Below are 22,769 nucleotides of genomic sequence, written 5' to 3' on the forward strand. Positions count from 1 at the left end.
GCTGAGTGTAGTTGGACTTGATGCCTGATGCCGAAACTCAGGATAAGAGTCCATGGACAGGGGCTGGGGTATCGGAGGAGAGGCACACTGAAATCTGCGTGGCAGTAATTATTAATTATTAACCTTCTTTTAATTTTCCAAAATACGCTAAATCTCCCTTGTCTAAAATCGAGAACATCCAAATTTATTCACGCGTTTCTGTTAACACTTCTCGTAATACTTTGTGCTGTGTTATTTACACACAGATCAGCTACCGCGATCTCGGAAAGCGAAAATTTCGCAGTTGTTTTCGTAGGACTTTTTATAAAAATTGCATGAGGCTTCAATTAATAGAAAACATAGAGGAAATATTTTGTTCAAAATATTCAGTTAAGCGCCTTTCTGCGCGTCCTACACAAAAAAAAATGGCTCAGGCGCAGCCATCTGCCTTCAACATTTAGGTAGGAAACCTGAGACGGAATGTAAATAGAAGGCATATTTTAGTTTTACTGCTCACAGCACACCTTTAAGCAACCAGGGTTAGCAAATTTGACAGTGCTGTTCACGTCCTCTAGGCGAGCAAGTCTCACAGCATTCCTTTTTTTGAAATTCGCACATATAGCGGCGAATCATGGAGTTTTGATGTTGACCAAAAATTCATGAGAAGGTAATCCGCGGCTGAAGCTTCAGTGAGTTCATTTATCTGTACATACATCTCATGTTTCTAGAGCGCTAACCACTCTCTCCTCTAACGTGGACTTCGGAAGCGTAATTAGCCTATAGTTTAGGATAATGCGCATGAGCTTATACAACATTTCTCGCAGAGAAATAACATCAGGTCACTGTAAGTGATGTAGTTAAAAATGCGAGAAAAAAAGCCTCACCTCCTGTAATTATTAACTGCAAACGCAGCCAGCGTGAGCCTTATTGATTGTAAATTTCTGTACTCTGTTCGTGTTTATTCACTTTGACCACTATTATTAATACGTTTTCCTTTCCTAGCTTCCATCCAAGCACGCGTTTGTATCATCTGTAACATATATATAGGCGTAATTGTATTCCAGACTGTGTAATCTTGCGAAAGTGCTGTAATGTTTCCGACTGGCTCAAGTTTCGCCCTTGGTAATATTCTGTATCGTGCATTCCCTATCGTTTTCCTAAAACGGTAAGCTCTTGAAACATATAAATATATACTGCCTCCTGAAACGCGTGACTATAGCTGTACTGTGTAAAAATCTGCCGGCTTTTCACACGGACGCGCTCTACGAGTGTGTTTGTTTGGTATGGGAAGATGCAGTTCATAGCAGTGCTCTGAGCAGTTTGAGCTATGTAAAAGAGGACTCGAACTGGCGGCCGCGGTCCGTGAGGATGGTTGTGGGGGAGAAAAACATAGGTTCAGGCCATCGGATGAATCGGAAGACGCCTGTCAATTAATACTGGTCGCTTTCAAATGAGGATAGGGGCCAACGATGTCGATGTGGACTACTGCGAAGCGTTTGTCGGGCTGCAGGAAACCATGAGGTGGCAGCACAGGGCACCGGTGTACTTTCTCACGCTTGCAGGGTGAACACGCACCGACCCAGTCGCGAATGTCGCTGTTCATGTGGCACAAAGAAAAGTGGGATTTGTGTGCTGTGTTGTGTTCGGTTTTATGGAACAGGCGTCTCAGGTCATCATCCGCCGATCGCAAGGTATAGAATATTGTCTTGTGCAGAATTTTACAGGAAAAGCTAAACAACGGTGGCTTATAGGACATAAAATGTTATTTCACAACACCTAGTGAAGGTAAAGGGCAGAAAAAGTTTTCAAATGGCTAATGGTAAAAGCTTTCAAGAAGGTCGGGTAGCCTCCATAGGCACCCTTGGCGAGGAAAAGATGTAGAGGCTCCCAACCAATTAAATATTCACCTCAGCACCTTTCTCAGGGATTAGAAAATGGTTGAGCTGTATCACAGAAAACTGGGGCATCCACAGTTTATTAAGACAATTTGCCTGTCGTAAAAAGATAAAAAATTAAGAAATGTCAACAGTTAAATATTCAGTCTAGAGTAGCGCTGGCTGAATTGGAATGCATTGATTACAAAATTGGCTAAAGAACTCCTCTCTTAGTTTTTCTAGGTTTTCACATACCAGTAAGATACGGTTTAGTGTGAGCTCGTCTCTGCAACTTTCACAGAGAGGTTTGTCTTCTTTTGTCAGCAAGTAGTTGTGTGTTAGGTGTGTATGTCCTATGCGACGGCGACTTAAGATTACTTCAGCGATACGTTCCTGGTGTCTGCATGATTTCATTCCCCCAGGGTGGTCTTTATTAAATGTAGTTCGTTGTTCAGTTCATCATCCCACTTTTTCTGCCATTTGTTCTATAATTTGTTATGTATCAACTTCATGCAGTCTTTGAAAGGCATGTTCACATTTTTGATCTCACCATTTTGAACTCGTACTGCTGCTTAATCTGCTTTCTCGTTATCCTCTATGCCGGCCTGGCTCGAGACCCAGCAGAACCTTATCATATTGTTACGTGTCGACCAGTCGAAGAATAAGGTGCAACGAACGATGGCAGTGAGGTGATTATCGGCTGCTGGCCTAGCGCGAGCGCTCCGTTCCGCGCCACTGCCAGCTTGGCCGTCTTCATAACACTACCGGAGGCTGCCGAGCGATCGTCCCGATCGTGAATAGTAGAAGACTCCGACGAAGAGATGCGCTCAAGTGCAACTGATCGATTATCTTGTTAGCTGTATACAAAATTTTGTCGCATGTCCAAAAATGCTTTGATTCTATTCCTGGTAATTAATGTTTCTTTAATTCATTTGACTGTTCCGATTTTTATATTGATTTAGTCTTCTCACGTGTATTTTTCCCCGCGCAAATACCTCATTGGGATTATCTGCTGAATCTTGGCCAATTCCTTTGCGTGGGTATGTACCATACTTACTAAGGAAAAGAAGAAGAAGGTGCATATGAGGTGAAGAAGATGAAGAACGTGGTGAAGGGTTCAGAGGACGGCACAACAGAAATGGCATGGTGGGAAGTGCTGGCCACCACGGTGCAAGATATGGCCGAGTGAGTCCTCGTCCACGAAGCTTCCAGGCCGCAGGTCGCCGGGGAACCGACGGCCGAAGCCCTTGGACGCACCGAACGGCATGGGCAGGGGGCTGTGTGCTCACTTGTGGGTAGCGTCGCGGGTCGGTCGGGTTATGGTGTCGGGTCGCGGCAACGCAGTGATGTCGTCGTGCGTTGTCATCAAGGCGGGGGACGGGGCTACATGAGCCGCGAGGTCGGTTCGGGCTAGGTAGGCGGGCTGGGGCACGGCCGGGCGGCGCGGATCAGGAACTCCGCGGCAGACGACCACGGCTGACGGAGGACGCCGAAGCTCCAGAGCGAGAATGAGGATGAACTCCGCACCACACACCGAATGTTACGTGGCGACCAGCCGAAAAATGAGGCGAGATGAGCGATGGCAGTGAGATGATTTTAATGGCTGCTGGCATAGCGTGAGCGCTCCGTCCCGCGCCACTGCCAGCTTCGTCTTCGTGACAATGTGTCCTTGTGTTGTTGCTTTTTCTATGTTTTGTATGGTGCTACCTACTAAGGGTTCAAACGCATTGGTTGACTGCAGCGCTGTGAGTAGGCTCAGGGAATCTGTGCACATGTGTAATATACTGTTTTCGATGTTTTCATGTACTATTTTGTCCTCATCCCTACACACTGCTTAACATACGGCAGTAAAAGTGATATATAACTTGGAAATCTTGCTATTCTTCCCATTTCCGCTGTTCTACTGCACTTCCAACGTGCACCGCTCTTTTCGAGCCATCTGTGTCAAACTACATTGTGCTTGAATATTTCTATTTCTAAACCAAGTATTCTTGTAGTAAGTGTTGTATTGTATTGAGATTTTATGGCGCATAAGCTACTCAGGCTATGATGCGCCAAGCACGTGGTATAATTTATTAAAGAACTGGATGTCCTCTGTGAAAGTCCTTGTCCGGACAAGGACTCCGAGGAGCCCAACTAATCAAATGTAGACCTCAGCCTTCTTCTCAGGCCTGAGAAAATGGATGAGGTGTATATTAAAATGCGTCAAAGCATAGGGTAAGGATTTTTAGAAATGATAGTTCTGTGATATTAAATTTTGTTTAAAATCGCTGCTTTTTTCTGAAATCTAAAAACAGATGAAGTTCTTACAAGTGGATTATCGCCTAAATGTAAATTGGGGTGGAGGGGAATGCGTTCATTGTAAAATACGGTAAAATATTTTTCCTTAGCCGTTCGAGTTGTGTGCACGAGAATAGGATGTGATTTACTTTGAGCACCTCTCCACATTTCTCGCATAAAGGTCTGTAAGCAGCAGTTGAAAGACGTAAACCTAAGTTTTGCACTGGTCGAGTCGTTTCAAGTACGATGGCCTTGCTGAGCCATACACTATGCAACCATAGTCTAAAATGGATCGCACTACAAAGCGATAAATCTGTAGGAGGCATACCCGATCAGAACCCCAGTGTTTACGTGAAAGGACTTTCAGTATGTTCAGAGACAGCGATGTTTTGTTTTTCAAAGCGTTTATAGGGGGCAGAAAAGTAAGTTTTTTATCAAACATTATGCCTAGGAATTTGTCTTCATTTTTGAAAGGGAATTGGGTTTTGTTTATGTGTAGAGTGGGATCTGCCTGTACGCCCCGTTTAAGTGAAAAAAGTAAGGCCACTGTTTTCTGTGTAGATAACTGGAAACCGTTCTTGTCTGCCCATGTTGCCAGTTTATTTATTGTAAGCTGTATTTTTCTTTCGCATGTAGATATGTTGGAGGATGTGCATGCTATCTGAAGGTCGTCAACGTAGACAGAATACATAATAGACCTCGTGATTATTTTCCTAATGGAATTCATTTTACTGCGAAGAGTGTTGTACTTAAAAAACATCCTTGAGGTACTCCATTCTCCTGAATAAAATTATTTGAGAGGGTTGAGCCTAGGCGCACGTGGAATCAACGGTTGGATAAAAAGTCTTTTAAGCAATTCAACATTCTGCCTCGGATTCCATGCTCGGCAAGATCTTGAAGAATCCCGAACCTCCAGGTCATGTCATATGCCTTTTCTAAGTCAAAAAAGACTGCAAGACAGTGTTGTTTGTGTATAAAACCTTCTCCAACGGTATTTTCTAGACGAACTAAGTGATTTGTAGTAGAGCATGTCTTTTTAAAACCATACTGATTGATATCAAGGTCACAAGATTGGAGGACAAAAGTTAATCTGATGTTCAGGAAGCTTTCAAACGATTTGGCGAAGCCACTGTTAAGAGCTATGGGTCTATAACTGCTTGGGGAGGTTGGTTCTTTCCCAGGTTTAAGAAATGGTACAATATAAGCTTTTTTCCAGGCTGCGGGTTTAAAGAATCATAAAAGTGCCTCTACGGCAGATTGGGAAAAATGGGCCAACATTTGATAGTGTATTTGGTCGGGTCCTGAGGCTGTTTTTTGCCGGAAGAGAGTACTCTATTGATTTCCTGGAGGGTAATTAAAGTATTGTATTGTTCATTAGCACCTCCACTTGTTGGGCGTCTTCGTTTTTTGGCCATGTTTTTGTATTCATATTCATGAAGTCTTATAAACAGTTCAGCATCCTGCCACGGGTGCCTAAATGCAGTAGGTCACGAAGAATCCCAAACGTCCAAGTGGTATCATAGGCTTTTTCCAAGTAAAAAAATGCCGCCAGACAGTGCTGTTTGTGTATGAACGCTTCGTGGACTGTGTTTTCAAGACGGACGAGATGGTTATCTTTACAGCATGCTTTTTAAATACCCAATCGTAGATATCAGGAACATTGCGCGATTCAAGGATGAACATTAACCTAATATTTAGCACACTTTTTAAACTTTTGGCAAAACAACTCGTAAGTGCTATTAGCCTTTAACTATAAGCCGAGGTTTTGGTTTTCCATACTACAGGAATGGCACAATTACGGCCTTTTTCCACGCCTCTGGGATTTTTCCAGACTGCCTTATTTTGGTGTAGAATGTCAGGAGAGCTTCTACGGCATCTTCCGAGAGGTGGACAGGCATTTCATAATAGATTTCATCAGGATCTCGTGCTGTCTGTTTTACGGCCGACAATAGTCAACGGATTTCTTGCTGTGTAATAAATTTATTGTAATGTTCATTTGCACTGCCCCTTGTTGGAAGTCGTTGTTTTTCAGTTGTTTTCTTATACTTTAAGAATGATTGTGTGTAGTGTGAGGAACTAGAAACTGTGGCGAAGTGTTCCCCTAGTTTGTCGGCCTGTTCGCTAATACTTCTTTGTGTATCCGGAGCTTTTATGGAAGGAACTGTGAAAAGAGAAAAGCCTCCATTACGTTTGCCGGCTTGTTCCCACATTTGTTTTGATGCAACTGAACTATTTATGGACGGCACATAGCCTTCCAGGAAATTTTTTTCAGCACTGCGACGGATATGTCGAGGTTTTCCGCGCGCCTTTTAAAACGTTATAAGGCTTTCGGCCGTCGGATACCCGCGAAATGTTCCCCAGGCTTTATTCTGTTTCTTTTTTTCTTCTCTGCAATCTTACTTATACCAAACCTTGTGGTCTTGGCGCACCACTCGTGATGACTGCGGAATAGCTAAACGTGCAGCCGCAATGATACACCTTGTAAAAATTTCATTGAGTTCTTCAATGCTAAGATTATCAGAATATATTTTCTCGGGACAGGCATTTTCTCGACATAGTTGCTAGTCGGCTAAGTTCAGTTTCCAACGGCGTGGTTTAGCCGAAATGATTGGAGGTGGTGATGAAAAATTAATTACCACTGGAAGGTGATCACTTCCGCATTGTTTGTCAAGAACATCCTACCTAAAATTTGTTAAAAACTGATGCAGAGCTAAAAGACAAGTCTATACAGCTCATCTTTCCTGAGGATGGGGAGCAGTATGTGGGTTTGCCTGTATTGCGCAGGTAAACGTTGTTGCAAAGAATAAAATCTTCTAAAACCCGACCTTAACTGTCTATCTGATCAGTCCTCCAAAAAGACGAGTGCGCATTGAAATTACCGACTACCAAACATGGCTCCAGTAATTGCCTAAAAACTTCCTCTAAATCTGGTAGTGAGATAAGGTGGAAGATATACAGAGCATATGGTTAATGCTTTAAAATAAGAATGGTCACTGCAACTGCTTCGCATTTTGTTTGCAGCTTGACTTGGTGGGTTGCAACACCGTTCTGAACTACAACAGCAACTCCACCAGAGAGCCTAGTCGCCTGCTCACGGTCACGGCGAAAGACTTTATAGTTTTAGACATTTTCATACATAGGTCTCAAGTTCGTCTCCTGCACACAGTGCTACAGGAGATAGAGAATTTAAGATGTTTGTTGCATCGGTGTAATGATTTAGAATTCCTCGACAGTTCCAATGGATAAGGAACGCCATGATAATTTTGGGAAGGAATGTAATGAGAACCTTACGCTCCTCCCTGTTGAGGGCTTGTTATTAGGGCTTTTTTTTCTTTTCTGCGGTCAAATGAGCTCCACCGCCGCAGCGGCGGAGGTGAGCTATGACTTGAGTGCATAGCCTCGCCCGAGGCGTCGGAGTTCCGCAGAGAGCCCGCGTTTGGTCACACGATCAGCCAAATTGTACGCAGCAGCTGCTGCTGCCGGCGTCGCGGTGCGCCGGTGAATTCGAGCTGCAACAGCTATGCGCATGCGTCGTGTCGAGTGGGACAAGATGAAGAAGGAACGCCCAGCGAAACATGGCGACGAAAGGCTGACTTTGCTATTCAACTGAGCAAGTTCCACTCGGCCAGCTCTAGCTACCGCGTCACTCCAGGTTCAACGAGAGCTAAACCACCGCCAATTCTTTCTAGGGTCAAGAGAGCTCCGCCGCCGCAGCGGCGGAGACGAGCTATGGTTTGGCAACCGGCGGGCCGTTTTTCGGGGGTGGCATAATAGCTCTCGCTGCCAGGGGCGCGGGTGCACCTGCGTCAGCCTCACTGGATGTAATCTGGAAAAGTGGGAAGACAGGTGTGGTGCGCCGCGCGCACGTACCGCATCGGCGAAGTTTGTGCAGTGAAAGAGAATGTGCACTGAGTGATTGCGTAACGCTGTCTTGCCTCTTTAAACGCTATATTCTCTTTGGTCTTTATGGTAATTATTTACTTTTCTTTCTTCCATGCAGGACACAACCTTGATTAAGCGGCGTGACCGCCTTCCCAGTCTGCGCTGCGTGGCGCAGCATCGCACTCTTCGGATTTGTGATCGTTTGCGGCACATTTGGCACATGTATCGCGGCCGCGGCCGCTTTCGGAGCCGTGGCCAAACCTTTGGCATTTGAAGGAGCGTCTGGGCTAGGGATATATGGTCGCATGGAGATTTTAACGTCCACTACCTCGATTGACTCGAGGAGGGATCCAGAAGCAAAGATCAGGACAAGGTGTTTAGTGAAAATTTTCTTTGTTTTCTTTGCCTACCTTGATTCTGTAGTTAAGGGAATAATGGCGCAGCATAAAGTGACTAGGACAGCAGGAGAGCACACACACACAAGCGCCACTTTCAACCTTGCTGTTTGGCTGCCACTATGCCGAATTTATACCAAGCCACACGCCCAAAACTGTGAACAATAACAAAACAGCGACGCAAATGGACGCGATATGCGAAGAAGCAAATCATGATATCGCACAATGCAAATAACGTGACGACTGCACTAAGCTCTACCGCAGCATGTGGAACACACCTATCGCAGATGACTAACTAGAAAAAACATGAGGTAAAAGACGAGAAGAAAACAAGCTAAAAACTAAACGAATCATGAACATATCACCGAAGAAAAAAATCATAACGGAAGGCCACGTCACAAAATCCAGGGGAATGACGAGGGACTAAAAGCGCTAAAAACATGAGAATGAGACTTAAAACACCAACAAAACACGGCTAAAGAATCAGTAAATAACAAGACGCATAAAAGAAAACTATAAAGCCAATAAAACCACGGCTAAATTTTATGAAAGTGAATGAAAGGGAACTGGTATAAAAGCACAAAAACAATAGGGATGCTGGCACGACCTCGGGGCCCCGTATTGCGAGAAAAGGGCAACACAAACAAACCTTGTCAGTTAGGTCTGACACCTCCAGAGCGCTCACGTTCGGTGTGGAAGGTTAATTCTGTTTTCGTTAGGCAGATTGATGCCGCACTGATACAGGTCTTCTCAGCTCGCGCTATTCCTTGCGCTTCGACAATTTCGCGGGTAAGCTGATCTTTGTGCTTGTAAATAACAGAGCATTTCTTCAGTAGCGCCCTGCACTTGAATAACTTGCAGTGTTCGGCTAAATGGCCTTCAATTGCCAATTGACGTAATTTCCTGCGACGTTCTTTCAGACGCTCGTTGATGCACCTCCCTGTTTGGCCTATGTAGCTGGCACCACATGTTAGAGTGGCAGCCAAACTAAGTTGTAAGTTGGCGCTTGTGTGTGTGTGTGTGTGCTCTCCTGCTGTCCTAGTCACTTGATCCTGCGCCATTATTCCCATAAATATGTCTGAACAACTTGCCCAATCTCATACGCTTCTTGATTCTGTATACATTGGCTACATATTGAATTGATAGCTCTTCCAAGATTTCTTCTTCTGTCAAGTGTAGAACGTAGTTGTCTGATATGACGCCACGGAAAGTATTTAATGACCTGTGTGGTGTCACAGAGACAGGGGTGTCAGAAAATGTTTCGATGCTTTCAAGCTTAGATATGTGGATGATGTCGAGGAATTCTAGCAAGTGCTCTCCACTAGCCATTTTTGTCACATTGTACTTTGGGCCCAGGGAGTCTGTGAGAACATTCGAAACTACGAATGGGGATATTAGTCTAGCTGGCTTTTCCCTTTGTTCACTGTGCACGACATGGTACTTCGGGAATCTTTTTGTTGAAATATTTCGGGGTCACATCTGTCCGCCCTCTTTTCAGAGGACGATCGTTTGACAGAAATGGTGTAGCCATAAAAAACGAGTGTTCTTCAGCCATGGTGCCAGCCACCCGTTATGGAGCCCAACAAAAGGACGGGACAGGAACTTGAAAACAAGCCCTGCCCACGCCAGCTGTACACCACTGCTATAAACAAGTATGACGAAACCCAGGGTAGTTCGCCAGAGAAGGTTAACCCTAGACAGAAGAATTGTGAGTTGGGCGAGTTGGATGTAGTTCATTTTGGCGGTAAATTCAGCGCGAAGGGACGAAGGACAGAGAAAGGGGACCAAATAAGCGCTGTCTCGCAACTAAGTTTTATTAAAAAGGAACGCAAAAATATATACACACAGAAAACAACATAGGTGCGAAGCCACGTATTACAAAGATAGCGAAGAGGGCACTATCATCTCCAAAGTTCAAAAACCCAAATACACTGCGTCCCAGGTCAAAAAGATGATACGTGAAGAGGCATTTAAAAATCCTTAATACTGATGTAGATGATTTGTACCACGCCATTCCCCATGAAAAACTCGTGGTTGCAGTAAAGGAGTGTATCACCCAACAAAACGACGAAGTGCTATTTATAGGTAGAAGAGAGATTTCGGTTGAGAGTTTTTTGGAGCTGCTTTCTTTCTACCTAAATACGACGTTTGTGGGATGGCAAAATGAAATCTTCCTTTAGAAATAAGGCGTATGCATTGGGTCCCGCGTAGCTGCGGTTCTCAGCAACATTTTCCTCGAAAAAGAGGTTGAGGCCATATCCCGTAACCTTAATGGTCTGGCATTACGTATTTGGAGGTGTGTGGAAGATTTCCTTGTACTGCTTGAAAAGGCTGGACAAGCGAGGCGTACTGCAGACGTCTTGAAGGTTTTTAATGAGCATTCCTAGCCATGGGCCTTAAGTTCACATAAGTACTTGTGAACGACGAGCTCCAGTTTCTCGACCTCAGGCTCAGGTTCAAGGAGGGGCATGTGTGTTGGGTGAACAAACCTAGGCCGAAGAAGCCGATACTAAACTTTTCTTCAGAACACCCTAAGTTGGTTAAGATTAGTATCGCTCTCTCGTGTTTACGCTCCGCACTTGACAAGTCCTGTGTGCATAGCATCCCAGAAGGTGTGTTCTTTCAAGTACAAAGGCTTGCAGCCACAGGGTTTTCAGACTCGGTTATTTCAAGAGAGTGTGAGGTACTCCTCTCCACGGTAAAGGCTGGTTGTGCCGGGACCACTAAGAACGGTGAGGAGGGAGAACGAAGAAAAAAGAAGAAAACCGCGGCAATTCCGTATGTCCATGGCATGTCGCACAACCTTAGGAATGTTGGGAGGAGGTTTGGAGTGGACGTCGTGTGCACAGCCCTGTTTAAAGTGCAACGCCTTTGTGCCATGACAAAAAGTAGAGTAGATTGGAGGCGTAACGTCAGCCCGTTCGTGTGCACAGTGCGTCACCGCTCCCCATTTTTGGATTGTGTTTGCGGCATTGTGTATGAGATACCGCTCTCATGTAAAAAAGTGTATATTGGACAAACTGGGCGATGCTTCAACGTTCGGCTCATGGAACATGATAACCTTTCTTCGGACACCGTTCGTTCAAGCATCGCTCAACAATGTGCTGACTGCACCAAGAAGAGTAAAGAGGTGTGCAAAGCTGATATAAAAAAAAAATTCCACCGTGTTGTACCGGCATCGCGACCAGCGCACTCAAGAAATTATGGAGGTATATTTTATCGAAAAGAAAAAAGATATCTGTGTCAGCACTCCCTCGGTCGCATTATTTGAAAGTGAGATAGGATTTCTAAATGCCTCTTGACGTATCACCTTTTTGATCTGTGACGCAGTGTATTTGGGTTTTGAACTTTGGAGATGATAGTGCCCTCTTCGCTATCTTTGTAATACGTGCCTTCGAACCTATGTTGTTTCCTGTATGTATATATTTTTGCGTTTCTTCTTAATAAAACTTAGTTGTGAGACAGTGCTTGCTTTGTCCCCTTTCTGTGTCCGTCCCTTCGCGCTGAATTTACCGCCAAAAATTAACCCTAGACGCCAAGAAAAAGGAAAAACCTAGAAGAGCGGAGGAGACAGGAAAGTTGTGAGAAAGAATATAGGAAAGTGAAAGATGGAAGGGAGGACAGGAAAAGGCGACTGCCGATTTCTTTGATGGGGTCAGGCTGGAGGTGCCGTCTACAAGAAGCTGAGCCCAAAGCCGTGTGTTGCCTTCGCCGAAGGGCCTTAAAGGTCCAAACGCTGAGCTTTTGCTCAACCACCAGAATCCCCTTTTCCTCGGACACAGCGAGGGCACGCACGGCTAAGCGCGGGTGTTAGGGTCCGTGGCGACACACTGCTCACCATCATTCCCCTGCCGTCATGTCCCTGCGAATGGTCAGGAATCTGTGATGTTGGAACTAACCAACATCACCATGAAGTAGATGCCGCTGTGGGGGCCAAACTTAAGGTAGAGGACATTTTTCTCAGCAGAATTTTTAGACAATAATTAGCCGTGGTGTAGAGGGCGTTAAACATTGTTTTCTATTACCTGTTTCTAAAAGAAAAAAAATTATGAATGGTTAATATTAAAAGCTTTAGAAAAGGTCGGGTAACTTTGCCAGGCATCCTTGGCAGCGCAAGAATCTTGAGCCTCCCACCCAATAAAACACAACCTCTTCCTTCTTCTGAGGAATGAGAAGGTGGCTGCGGTGTATCAAAAAATGAAACGAATTAGTCAGTAAAATTTAGAATTTGCTAAGAAAACCCGCCTCTCATAAAAAGCTAAACACACTGGATATGTCCAACATATCATCTTCTCTCAAGAGCAACATAGGGTGTAAAGGAATGTTGTGTTGTGTGTTGGGTTTTATGGCACATAGACAGCTAAGGCCATCATGCGCCAAGCCCAAGGTATAAAACAATTGTCTTCTGCTGGATTTTATACAAAAAATTAACAAACCGGTGGTGTGAAGGACCTAAAATTTTATTTCACATCACATAGTGAAGGTACAGGGCATAAATATTTTTAAAAAGGCTAATGGTAAAATCTGTAAAGAAGCTCAGGTAACCTCAGCGGCCATCCTTTGCAGGGCAATAATGTCGAGGTCCTTAACCAATGAAATAGACACCTTAGCCTTCTTCACAGGAGTGTAAAAGTGGCTGAGGTGTATCAAAGAAAAGTGAGGCGTTCACAGTTCATTAAGACAGCCTGCCTCCCGTAAAATGCTAAAACATCAGAAATGTCAACAATTGCATTATCACTCAAGACTAGCGCTGGGTGAAATGGAATACTTTTTCCTTAATTTTTCTAGGTTTGAACACGCGAATAAGATATGGTTTAGTGTGAGCTCATCTTCGCATCTTTCACAAACGGGTTTGTCTTCTTTTGTAAGAAGTTGTGTCTCAGGTGTGTGTGCCCTATTCGAATACGACATAAGATTACTCCAGTGAAACGTTCCTGGGTGTCTGCATGACTTCCATTCCCCCAAGGTTGGCTTTATGAAGTGTAGTTTGTCGTTGAGTTCATTATCCCACTCTTTATGCCATTTGTTCTGTAGTTTGTTATGTGTCAACTTCATGCAGACTTTAAAATGTATGTCCACATTTTCGATTTCAGCATTTTGAGCTCGTACTGCTGCTGCGTCTGCTCTCTCGTTACCCTCTATGCCGACGTTGCTTGGGACCCAGCAGAACCTTATCGTATGCCCTTGTGTTGCGAAATTTTCTATGTTGTGTATGATGCTGCCTACTAAGGGTTCAGTTGCATTTCTTGACTGCAGCGCTGTGAGTAGGCTCACGTACTATTTTGTCCACAGCCATACAGACTGTATAGCATTCGGCAGTAAAAATTGATACATAACTTGGTAATCTTACTATTTTTTTCCCATTTCCCCTGTACTACGGCACTTCCAACATGCATCTCTGTTTTGGAGGCATCGGTGTAAACCTCAATGTAGCTTGAATATTTCTCATTTAAAGCCAAGTATTCTTGTAGTAGGCGTTTATGTGGAGTTTGTTTTTTAACGAAACTGTGTAAGCGTGAAGTCACATGTAGCGGGAAGGCAGTACCATGGCGGCAAATGATCGTGCCTCAGGGCAATTTTAGGTAGAGCATCCAATATTCCCAGTTCATAAAATGTATCTTCAAAGCGTAATAAAAAAGGTCTGATTGATTGTGGTTTATTATTGAACAGTCTTCTAGATGTGCAATTGGTAACTATGGGGTAACAAAAGTGTTTTGGTAAGGATCTTATTTTCAGTAGATATGCACAGGTAAGCATTGCTCTTCTGTTTGCAAGAGATGGTTCATTTGTTTCTACATACAGACTGTTTATTTATTGGGGATGATCTGTATGCACCGGTTGATAAACGGAGTCCCATGTTTTGTATAGGATCCAGTTTTTTGAGGTATGATGGCCTTTCAGACCCATACACAATGCATCCATAGTCCAAAGTGGACCGTACTACGGAGTGTTTGATCTGTAAAAAGCATAACATATCGGAACCCCAGTGTTTCCGTGAGAGTATCGTCAGTATATTTAGCGATTGGGAAGCCTTCTTTTTGAGGGTGTTTATGTGGGGCAGGAATGTGAGATTTCTGTCAAAAGTTATGCCTAGGAATTCATGGTCTTGTTTTCCTTGTAGAACAGTTTCATTCAAATGCAGGGTGGGATCAATCTAGACGCCTCGTTTGAGTGAGAAAAAGACGGCAACTGTTTTTTGTGGAGAGAACTTAAATCCATTTGGTCTTCCCAAGTCGCTAGTTTGTTCAGTGTAAGCTGTATCTGTCTTTCACATGTTGATAAACTGGAAGATGTGCGTGAAATTCGAAGGTCGTAGTGAGACAGGTTCTTCCTAACTCTTCCACGCTCCTCCCGACGAAGCCGGACCACCGCGGAATGAACAATACGGAAGAATTTATTTACATTATTTACATATTTGGGCCCCTCTCTGCCGCCGGGATGCGGCCTCTCGACTCGGCATCCACCAACCGTCTGTCCCGTCCTTGCTTCCCCGCTGCTCCCTTAGGTCGGCGCCTTGTGAAGGAATCTTCCCTTAATCCGACGGTCGTTACGGAGGCGGCGCGCGGACCTTGGTCTTATCGGGCAACAACCTTCTCCGGCGTATTTCGCAGGCGCCAGCATCTCGCCCCGGCCATCAACCGCGTACCCGGCGCCAACTGCCGCCACCTCGGTCAGTGTACGCGGCCGTTTCTTGGGCGCGCCGGATAATCCGCGCGTACACGCACATAACCGCGGCGTCCTTGTGGCTGCCGTTCATCTTCGGGCCTTCGCCGTCCGCCAGGTGCCAACTTTCGGTCCCCTTTTACGCCACTCTGGGGTGTCTCCCATCCGTCGTTCGAACCGCGCGAACCTCCACAAAAACCACCGCTGTTTCACTAGTGTCCGGGGCGAGCCAGCAGACATGCCAGACAGTCGTCAACATATACGGAATACATGCTGGACTTTAGAATTATTTGCCATATTTAGTTCATTTTTACAATAGTGTGGTACTTAGAATACAGCCCTGCGGTACGCCATTTTCTTGGATGAAATTTTTCGAAAGCGTGCAGCCTAGACGTACACGAAAGGAACGGTCAGAGAGGAAGTCTTTTAGACAGTTCAGCATCTTGCCACGGAAACCTAGATCCGCGAGGTCACGAAGAATTCCAAACCTCCAGGTGGTATCATAAGCTTTTTCCAAGTAAACAAATATTGCCAGACAATGGTTGTGTATGAATGCTTCACGGACTGTGTTTTCAAGAAGGACGAGATGATGGTTTGTACAGCATGCTTTTTAAATCCACACTGGTGGATATCATGAAGTTTTCGCGATTCTACGATGAACGATAACCTAATATTTAGCACACTTTCAAAACCTTTAGCAATACAACTCGTAAGTGCTATGGCCTGTAACTACCAGCCTATATTGGCTGTTTTCCAGATTTCAAGAATGGCACAACCATGGTGTTTTTCCACGCCTCTGGCATTTTTCCAGACTGCCATATTTTATTGAAGAATTTCAGAAGAGCTTCTACAGCATCTTCAGAGAGGTGTGCAAGCATTTCATAATGGGTTTCATCTGGGCCTGGTGCTGTCTGTTTGCCGGCCGAAAGTACTGTACAAATTTCTTGCAGTGTAATTATTTTATTGTAATGTTCATTTGCGCTGCCACTGGTCGGCAGTCGTTGTTTTTCAGTTATGCTCTTGTGTTTTAAAAATAGTTGTGTGTTGTGTGAGGAGCTCGAAACTGTGGCGAAGTGTTCCCCTAGATTGTCGGCCTGTTCGCTAATGCTTGTTTGTCTATCCGGAGATGTTAGGAAATTGAAATTGTGAAGGGAGAAAACCTGCCATTAAGTTTGCGGACTTGTTCCCACATTTTTTTTTATGTAACTGAACTATTTATTGACGATACGTAGTTTTCCACGAAGTTTTTCAGCGTTGCGATGGATATGTCGTGCTTTTGCTCTCGCCTTTATAAACTTTATGGGGTTGTCGTGTGTGGGGTATCTTCGAAAAGTTTCACAAGTTTTGTTTTGATTCTTTTTTGCTTCTCTGCAATCTTGGTTATACCAAAGCTTGCGGTTTTGGAGTACTACTCCTGACGACTGCGGAATAGCTAGACGTGCAGCCGCAGTTATAACATCCTGCCGCGGATGGCAAGTTTTGCGAGGTCACGAAGAAAAGACGTGCACCCTCTCCCTCGCATCGATGATTCCCTTGATCGGCTATTAATTGAACGTTACTTCTCATAAATAGATTTGAAAAGTGGATATTGGCAAATTGAAGTAGATGAGAGGGATCGTGAGAAGACAGCATTCGTCACTCCCGATGGATTGTATGAGTTCATGGTTGGTGAACAGCGCAACAAAGACGGGACAAAGGCAAGACAAGCGCTGTCTTGCCTTTGTCCCGCCTCTGTTTCACTGTTCACCCACCATGAACGCTTACCAACTCGCCAAAATTTCAACTTTATTCATTGGGATTGTATGAGTTTAAGGTTCTTTCATTCGGTTTATGCTCGGCACCAGCAACATTTCAGATGCTGATGGACACTGTGCTCTCTTGACACAAGTGGCAAACATGCCTGGTGTATCTTGACGATGTAATTGTGTTTTCGGCCACCTTCGAGGAGCATCTACGCCGTTCGTGAGGTCTTTCGTGCCATACGATCTGCGGGCCTCACACTAAAACTTGAGAAGTGACACTTCGGTTATGAGGAGCTGCAATTCTTAGGACACGGCATTAGCCAAGACGGTGTTCTGCCTGCTCCCGGAAAGCTCTTCGCAGTCGTCAAGTTCTCAACCCCTACGGAAAAAAAGACGTTCCTGCGCTACCTGTGCTTTGCGCCTATTACCGCCGATTTATTGCTGGCTTCTCACGAGTTGCCTGGCCATTAACTTCACTGACACGCGACAACGCTCTCTTTCGCTGGGGTAAAGAAGAGCACCAAGCTTTATGAGCTCCGGAGACATCTACAGACGCCACGTGTCCTGGCGCACATTGATTACGACGCCTCTACCTAGCTTCATACCGATGCGAGCAATGTGGGTTTAGGTGCTGTATTGGTACAGCGCCAGGATGGTGCAGAAAAAGTGATTGCTTATGCCAGCAGGATTCTGTATAAGCGGAAGCGAACTACTCCGCAAAGAAAAAAGAATGCCTTGCAGTCGTAAAGGGCGGTTATGAAATTGCGCCCTTACTTGTACGCTCGCCACTTTGAAGTCATCAGCGATTATCAGTCTCTTTGTTGGCTGACGAACCTAAAGGCCCTTCAGGGAGACTCGCGCATTAGAGGTTTCGGTTACAAGAATTCGACATGAGAGTTATTTACAAATCCCGGAAAGACGCTTGCGGATACTGACTGCCTTTCGCGAGCACTGGTCGAAACCTCCACCATCACCGATAAGCCACTGCTTTTTTAGGAGTCATAGATGACGCAACTCTTTCTCAACAGGAGAGAGAGGACCAAGGATTGCTGCCTCTTATTGATTTCTTGGAGAAGCGAAGTACGGCTGTGCCTACGATTTTCGCACGCGGCCTCTCTCCATTCATTTTTCGCAACGACGTAATTTAGAAGACCTTCCGTACTGGGGGGAACAGTCATCTACTCGTCGCCCCAGCAGCTCTCCACACGGAAGTCTTGCAAGCGTGCCACGACGAGCTAATCGCCGGCCACCTAGGCTACACCCCCACGTTGTCTAGAGTACAGCGTGGATACTACTGGCCGAAACTGCCGGCGACAGTTAAGCACTATGTAAAGACGTGCGTAGACTGCCATCGTCGTAAATCAACCCCTGAAAAATCAGCCGGCCTACTCCGCCCTCTTCAAGTGCCAAAGACACCTTTCAAGCGAATCGGCATGGACCTCCTGCGACCATTTCTGACGTCTGCTGCCGGGAATAAATAGAGAACTGTCCCCACCGATTCTGTAGCTCGCTACTCGGAGACAAAGGCTCTGCCCAGGGTTGTCGCCGCCGAAGCAGCTCGGTCCTTCGTTGAGAACGTTGTCGTCACACATGGCGCTCCGGCACTCATTATAACTGACCGAAGAACTGCCTTTACGGCTGAGCTTTTGGAAACTGTTTTCCGCCTCAGCGTTAGCAGTCATCGTAAAACAATGGTCTATCATCTTCAAACCAACGGTTTGACGGAACGCCTCAGTAAAGCCACCGCAGACATGCTCTGATGTACGCCGACGTGGATTCTTCTCTACGTCACGTTCGCCTACAATACGGAACAACAAGACACCACTCCCATGACGCCTTCCAGCCTTCTTCACGGGCGGCCAGTGACCGCTATGCTGGCTGCCATGTTGCCGAATGCCGATGGCGGCGATATCGGTCAGGACGCCGAGGAATTCGCACAGCGCATAAAGGAAGCTCGCCAACTAGCGCGTGTGCGCATCAGACTCAGCAAGGGTATGATGCACGACGCTACAATCTTCGCCACAGACATGTAATGTATGAACCTGGCGACAAAGTGTTGAGCTGGACGCCTATTCGCTGCCTTAGACTGTCCAAAAAACTATTACGGCGATACTTCGGGCCCCATGTTGTGCTGAGGCGTTTAACCGATGTAACGTATGAGGTGGTGTCAGACGGTCGACATCCAAGCGATGCCAGCAACAAGTCGACGTCGTCCATGTTGTACGTATGAAGCCGTACTACTCGGACAGATCTTGACCTCCAACTTCCCATTGTTACCATCGAGACGATGCTTCCTGAGGAGGTGGTCGAATTCCGCATTCAAGAAGATGCCAAGGATGACGACTGGGTCTACGAGCGCGAGCCTGGAAGAGAATGAAGCTGAAAAAGCGCAGGCACTCTTTCTGGTTGAAGAGTTGTGTTGTGTTGGGTCTTATGGCACATAGGCAGCTAAGACCATCATGCGCCAAGCTCATGGTATAGAATTGGTTTTCTGTAAAATGTTTAGGAATATGAAAAATCGTCGGTGATGCAGATGACCTAAAAAGATTGTACTGCCTAGTAATAACAGCGCAGAAGAAATTTGGAAATGGCTAATCGTAAAAGCTTTAAAGAAGGTCAGGCAGCCTTGGGGGCTATCCTTGGCTAGGCAAGGATCCTGAGGCTCCAAGCCAATCAACTAAAAAGTCTCAGCCTACTTCTCGGGAATGGGAAAGTGGTTGAGGTGTATCATGTACTAAAGCGAACCAGTGGTTCAAAAATTAGTTTTTCAAGTACGCCTGCTCCTTTTAAGAAGCTAAAAACGGAAGGTATGTTAACAATAGCATCATCAGCTAAGAGCAAAGTATTGTGGAAAGGAAGGCATTCATAATAAAATTGACTGAAGTACTTTTTCATTAGTTTTTTTTTCAGTTGCACAAATGAAAATAAAGCATGGTTATTCGTAAGTTCATCTCCGCATTCTTCGCAAACAGGTTTATCTTGTTTCGTTAGTAGGAAGTTGTGCGTAAGGAGCGTGTGGCCTATTCGGAGAGGGCATAAAATCACTTCCTTAAAACGTTCCTGGTGCACACATGACTTAAATTCACCTAAAACCAGTTTTACTAAGTGTAGTTTATTATTCACTTCGCTGTTACAAGCCGACTGCCATTTTTTCTTAATTTCTTTTGTGCTCAATTCATGCATTCATTAATGGGTACATTTACTTTTTTATTTCCTTGTCACGAGCTTGACCAGCGCAGAAATCAGCTCTCTCATTGCCTTTTATTCCGACATGACTAGAAACCCAGCAGAGTTTAATGTTTTGTCCTCGCTGTGGCTGTTACAATGTTGGGTATGATGTCACCAAGCATAGGAGTTATTGCGTTTATAGAGTGGAGGGCTCTAAGTACACTTAAAGAGTCTATGTAAATAATAGCGTTTTTGAGGTTGTCGCTTAGTATTTTTTCTATGGCCACACATACTGCGTAACATTGTGCAGTGAAGAAGGATGCGCACTGCGGAAGTCACTGCGCTTCCTACGTAGGTATCCGTTTTTGAACCATCAATATAAAAGTTCATTAAACCATTGTATTTTTCTGCAAGTGTAAGAAATTCTTGTACTATATGTTGTTATGGAGTTTGCTTTTTGGGGAACTGTGCAACAGTGAAATCGAACAATGCGGGAAAATCATACCATGTAGGCAGCGCATCTCGTCTTAGCGCTATGCTGGGTAATGTGTTCAGTGCGCTTAGATTCTGGAAAATCAATACAAAACGCAAGAGCAGTGGCCTGGTGGTTTGCGCTTTGTTGTTAAAGAGTGTGCTAGATGGACACTTTGTAACTATTTCGTAACAGATATGTTTTTGTAGGGAACGAATTTTTAGAACGTATGAGCATGTAAGCATGCTTCTTCTATCTGTAAGTTATGGTTCGTTTGTTTCAACATAAAGATAGTTTCTGGGCGACTTCCTGTATGCGCGAGTGGAAAGACGCAAACACAAATTATGCACTGAATCTAGTCGTTTTAAGTAGGATGGCCTTGCTGAACCATACACCACGCTACCATAGTCTAAGCAGGATCGTACCACAGAGCGATAAATCTGTAGTTGGCTTGTCAGAATTCCAGTGTTTATGTATTATGTCGGGTTTTATGGCACATATGCAACTGAGGTCATCATGCGCCAAAAAGAAGGTATAGGAAAAGTCTTGCTGAATATTATCTAAATGTAAAAATCATCCCTGGTGTAGAGGCCCTCAAACGTTAATACTACCTATTGAACACATGCACACATTGCAGAAATGGCTACTAGTAAAAGCTTTAAAGAGGGCTGGGTAACCTCAGTAGCTTTCCTTGGCTGTGCAAGGATATCGAGGCTCCCAACCAATCAATATAAAAGCCTCATCCTTCTTCTCATGCATGAGAAAGTGGCTGAAATGTACTAAAATTCAAACAGACCAGTGGGTAAAAAATTTAGTCTCTTGAGAAGTCCCGTTTCATTAAGGAAGCTAAAAATACGTGATATATGAACAATCGCATCATCTGCTAAGACCAGTGCGGGATGGAAAGGAATGCATTCGTTATAAAACTGAGTAAAGTACTTTTTCCTTACCTTTTCCAGCTTCGGACAAGAAATTAAAATGTGGCTAACCGTAACTTCATGTCCGCATTTTTCGCAGACAGGTTGATCTTGTATTGTCAGTAGGAAATTGTGTGTGAGGTGCGTGTGTCCTATACGAAGACGGCACATAATCACTTCCTTAAAACGTTCCTGGTAGGTGCAGGACTTCCATCCACATATAGCTGGTTTTACATTGTGTAATTTGTTGTTTACTTCGTTGTTCTACGCGGACAGCCATTTCTAACTTATTTCACGATGAATTAAGTTAATTCAATCATTTAACGGTATATTTACATATTTTATATGCTGATAACGTGCTTGAGCAGCGCAGAAGTCCGCTCTTTCATTGCCTTTAATTCCGGTATGGCTTGGTACCCAGCAGAATTTTACGTTATGTCCTTTAGCTGTCGCTGTTACTACGTTGTGTATGATGGCACCAAGTATAGGAGTGACTGCATTTCTAGAGTGAAGGGCGTTAAGCACGCTTAGCGTGTCTGTGTATTTGATACTGTTTGAAAGGTTCTCGTTCACTATTTTTTGTGCGGCTCCAGAGATCGCGTAACATTTGGCAGTGAAAATGGAGGCACACTGTGGAAGCCTTACTATTTCAATCAAATTCGTTTGTACCACTGCGCTTTCTACGTAGCCATCTGTTTTTGAACCATCCGTATAAAAAGCTCGGAAAGTACTGTACTTTTCCCCCATTACATGAAATTCTTGTATGATCTGTTGTTGTGGGGTTTGTTTCTTCCGGAAGCGTGTAAGAGAAAAATCGCAGATTGCAGGGAAATTGCGTCATGGAGGTAGTGCATCTCGTCTTTGCACAATACCAGGCAATGTGCTTAGGACGCCAAGTTTCTGGCACATCTCTTCAAATGGCAAGAGCAATCGCCTGGTAGCTTGAGGTTTGTTGTTAAAGACCGTTCGAGATGGGCACTTCATACCTATATGGTAACATAGATGTTTTTGTAGGGAACGGATTTTTAGGATGTACGAGCAGGTAAGCATGGTTCTTCTGTCTGTAAGTGAGGGTTAATTAGTTTCTACATATAGGTTGTTTTATGGGTGATGACCGGTATGCATTAATGAAAAGACGTAAAAATAAATTATGCACTGTATCCAGTCGTTTAGGATACGATGCTCTCGCTGACCCATATACTATACATCCGTAATCTAAGGTAGAGCGTACAACGGCGCGATAAATTTGCAAAAGACATGTCCCGTCAGCACCCCAACGTTTGCGTGACAGTACCTTGAGTATATTTAGGAATCCGGAGGCTTTCGTTTCTCAGTGCCTTTATATGGGGCAGGAAAGTGAGTTTTTTTATCAAAGGTTATCCCTAGAAATTTGCGTT

Source organism: Amblyomma americanum, chromosome 6, assembly GCF_052857255.1.
Source record: "Amblyomma americanum isolate KBUSLIRL-KWMA chromosome 6, ASM5285725v1, whole genome shotgun sequence".
Taxonomy (NCBI): Eukaryota; Metazoa; Arthropoda; class Arachnida; order Ixodida; family Ixodidae; genus Amblyomma; species Amblyomma americanum.